Here is a 4,612-nt window from a genome sequence, read left to right on the forward strand (position 1 = left end):
AACAGTGCTCTGCACATAGCGCTTAACAAATACCAACATTATTATTATAATACAGAGTACAATCCTAAAGGCTGAGGAAGTGATCTGATGGGCTTCCATGAGTCAGACAGGTAAAGGCTGCTGGCAGAGGTAACACTTTGTGTGCTAGCAGATGGGAGAGGTGACTTGGTGCATTGCTTCTTGTGGAGCAGATTTGGGGGTAGCCAGGGTGCTCTGACCACACCCTTCACCGACTGCTGCACCTTCCCAGTATCACCTGAACCAATGCTACATAGCCAGATCCTTTCCCCAAGTTCAAACCCTCTAAGGGCCGAAAATCAACTTGGGACTTCCGGCCTTTCCCACTCCATCCAGAAAGCTTCCAGGCAGCACAGCCCAAGATTGCCCAGACATAGCACAACCACCACACGTGTCTTTTAAGAAAATATGTGACCTGAAAGCGTGAGAATCCTTTGGGATTCCACCACCCTGAGAGGTTGGAGGAAGTTTCTACTGAATACTGTAATCTTTCTAGAGAGTGTTCTTTCTCCTAGGAAGTGTGGATTATGACAGCATAGGCACACATAGAACCCCTCCATGCATGAGAGAGAGAGAGATAGCAAAACTACTTTGAAACTCCTGCTGCCTTCCCATCACAACACCCAGGGCCCCTACTCCCACCATGCTCTGTAAATGGGCAGCTAAGAAGGATGTAAGCAGCAGCAGCAGCAGCAGCCTGGCTCCCCTGTATGATTACAAATTTCAGAACTTTGAGGGTTTATTTGCAATTGTACCCTCAATGATGTGGGTGGCAGTACTCCGAGGGCACCACACCTCTTTACTGGACTTTGAACTTTGTCTTTTATATTAAGTGCTTCCATTAGTTTATCTGTCCTACTGCATTTGTCTCCAAACTCTTCCCACCTTATCTGTAGACTATGAACTCCTGGAGATCCAGGCAGAGTGTCTGACTCTCACCTGGGTATTGTTTCCTAGCCCTTGTACAGTGGTGATAATAATAATGATAATTATTATTATTATAGTATTTGTTAAGCACTTACTATGTGCCTGGAACTATACTAAGTGCTCGGGTAGATACAAGCTAATTGGGTTGGACACAGTACCTAGGAGGGGCTCACAGCCTTATTCCCTATGTTACAGATGAGGTAACTGAGGCACAGAGAAGTGAAATGACTGTCCCAAAGTCACACAACAGACAAGTGGTGGAGCTGGAATTAGAACCCATGAACTTCTGACTCCCAGGCCTATGCTCTATGCACTATACCATGCTGTTTCTCTGCACAGTAGGCTGCACAGAGTAAGCACTTAAGAATCAATATTACTATTATTATTAAGAGTTTTTACTTAGTTATATAAAGGGAGTTACCAGCAATTAATATTAGTTCAGCTCAAATAATAGTAACAGTATCTAGTCAAAGGGTACGTAAAGCAATTGCTCAAACAAAAGGAAGATTTTCCCTAACTTACTTGTTTCTTTACCTTAACTGGGAGCTCCCTTTCCCTGAAATGCTGCCAAAATCTACTTGATTGTTTCTCATGTCCTTCAGCCTTCCTCATGTAGTTATGGTTGGCTCAGTCAAAGCCAAGGCTGGAACTTGACTCAGATGATTCAGCTCTGCCACTTATCACCAGTGTGACTTTGGGCAACTCACTGAGCTTCTCGGTACCTCAGTTCCCTCATCTGTAAAATGGGGATTAAGACTGTGAGCCTCACTTGGGACAACCTGATTACCTTGTATCTACCCCAGCACTTAGAACAGTGCTCAGCACATAGTAAGCACTTAACAAAAACCAGTATTATTATTATTATTATTATTATGTGGTCAAAAGGTAAAGCAAACCCTGGACTTCCAGGCACCAGGGATTGTAATACTCCTCTTATCTTTGTCCACTGTGTTCTTATTCCCTGCTTTGCATCAGGTGATTAAAATGTATGCAAATATACCTTCCTACCACCTAGGGGCAGGCAGAGCTGCAGTGTCCTTCACCTTTCTAGCAGTATCCGTGATTATGAGCTGTCAGAGGTGTGGACAGGCTGCTGTAATCATAAATGTTCATCTTGGCTAGCCTGATAACTGGGATGCTAATACTTTTCCTAAGACACATTTCAGTGTTACCAGCCATGGTAACCCTCACAAGATAGCTAACGTCTTTAGGGGAGTAGGGGAACTGTGTTTCTTAATTAAGACTGAGGATTAGGGGTCAAATCCCCGCAGGTTAGGTGTCCAGTCTCTACTTCAGTCTCTCTGAAAGCATGAATACTAAAAACCAAAGACCCTACCCCAGTCACTCTGAAGTGATCCATAAGGTTCTGTGTCCTGATCAAAAAGACAGAATCTTTTCTTTCACTAGAGAATCCATAGCACCATCATTGGTTTCGGCCAGTGAGACAGAGAGGAGGGTCATAGGGTGAGAAAGTCCAAAATAAGGTTTCTAAAGAAAATGGGCATTTGCCACTGAAAAGTGCCACGTGTAGTGAATGTAGTTCAGATTGTTCGATGAGAGACCCTTATCACAAGGAAAATTCCTGGGGAAACGGGCCAGAATAGCCCCATTCTTGGACTAGAAGTTTTCTCGAGTCAAGTGGTTTTTTTTCCTGATTTTTGTTGATGTTAATATTGTTGTAGCTGCTATTGTTGTAAAAAACATCTTTTTAGTTCCAGATTTTTTCAGAACAGCCTTATTTATGTCCCCCTAAACACTCATGCAGACATACTTACTCAATTTATGTACTTTGGCCGTTTGTAAATGATTTTATGTTTGTCTCCCCTATTAGAATTTAAACTCCTTGTGGACAAGGAACGTGTCTTTTGTTATTATATACTTCCCAAGCGCCTAATACAGTGTTCCACACCAAATGGGTGTTCTCTAAAGATTGCTACTATGACTACTACTACTGATAGTACACTCAAAATAAATTCTGGTGAACACCATGATACTCACTCCCCAATGCAGCCCACCCAGGAGTCATGAGATTCACAGCTGTGGTCAAGGAACAGCAGCTGCCAGTCACGAGTCTGACAAGAGTAGGAAGTGATCCCAAGGCAATGCCACTTTCTTGGTTGAGGTCCAATTCAATATTTTCCTTCCTGTTGGAACTGGGCCCAAAAAACGGGTGATAATGATGGGACCATTCAAAAACACAACGAATAAGTGAATTTGTATTCTTTATTCACCAGCTGTGGACTTTTGTGGTGCAAAGATATACTTTCTGCCCAATAAGAGCTCCCTTTCTCTCACTCTCTCTCTTTCTATCTGTGTGTGTGTGTGTGTGTGTGTGTGTGTATTTGTGTGTTTACCTCTATCTCTCTTCCTTCAACCTTTCTTCCCCTTTTCTCTCCCCTCTCAGATAACTTAACAGAGGTCTCCTCTAATTCTAACAGAAGATTCAAGAAAATAGATGCCACTGAACTCTCTTTAGGGGTTGTGATTTTATTACAGTTCAGCACTGGGGTCTCAGTGAATGGATTCCTACTTCTGCTTTATTCCAGCATGGTCTGTGCCAGTCACAAGCTCAGTTCCTCAGACTTGATCCTTGCCCACTTGGCCTTGGATATTACCATCATTTTTCTAACTGTTGGAATCCTAGAGACTGTGTCTGCTTGGGGACTGAGAAATTTCCTGGATGATGCCGGGTGTAAAATCCTCATGTATTTGTATCGAGTGGCCCGCGGCCTGGTCATATGCACCACCTGCCTCCTGAGCATCTTCCAAGCCATCACCATCAGTCCCAACATCTCCTGGTGGGCAGGAGTCAAAGCCAAATTACCCCAGTACATCCTCCCCTCCTGTTTACTGTCCTGGATCTTAAGTATGCTAATAGATATAAGCATCCTGATGAACACAACAGGCCCCAAGAACAGCAGCGTTGTTCGAATCCCACTGGATCTCAAATATTGCTCAAGCATCAGTCTCAGTGCAAAAACCACCCTGGTGATTGCCACTGTACATTCCCTCTGGGATCTGTTCTTTGTGGGGCTCATGAGTATAACCAGTGGTTACATGGTGTTTGTTCTGCACAGACATCACAGGCAGGTCCAGCACCTTCACCAGCCCAGCAGCTCCCCCAGGGCGATGCCTGAGGTCCGAGCCGCCAAGAGAATTATTGCCTTTGTGACGCTGTACACCCTCCTGTATGGGTGACAGAAAATCATGCTGAGTGTCATAATAAACATGAAACAGAAATCTCCTTTTCTGGTGAACAGCCACATGTTGTTGGGATTCGCTTTCTCAGTTGTGAGTCCATTCCTGGAGATTCACAGTGACAAGAGGATCAGAACATTCTGGAAAAGGGAATTTTCTGTTTCCAGTACAGATCCTTCATAGGGTGCTGGGGAACTTGCCTGCTCTCTCCCTATGTTCTACAGGAATAAGATGACCAGATGACCAGCCCTGATCTCTCTCCCTCTCTGCAGTCTCGCATTTCCTCCTGCCTTCAGGACATCTCTACTGGGATGTCCTCACATCACCTAAAACATAACGTGTCTAAAACAGAACTTCTTATCTTCTCACCCTAACTCCATCCTGCCTCTGAATTTCCCATTACTGCAGACAGCACTACCATCCTTCTTTTCTCACAAGCCTGTAACCTTGGTTTTATCCTCGATTCCTC

At 44.1% G+C, this 4,612-nt stretch overlaps 1 pseudogene; it reads left to right on the forward strand.

Moving 5' to 3' along the window:
- Positions 1 to 3,465: 3,465 nt before the first annotated feature.
- Positions 3,466 to 4,326, forward strand: LOC114807806 (annotated as a pseudogene).
- Positions 4,327 to 4,612: the final 286 nt, after the last annotated feature.

The sequence above is a fragment of the Ornithorhynchus anatinus genome, chromosome X4, assembly GCF_004115215.2.
Source record: "Ornithorhynchus anatinus isolate Pmale09 chromosome X4, mOrnAna1.pri.v4, whole genome shotgun sequence".
Taxonomy (NCBI): domain Eukaryota; kingdom Metazoa; phylum Chordata; class Mammalia; order Monotremata; family Ornithorhynchidae; genus Ornithorhynchus; species Ornithorhynchus anatinus.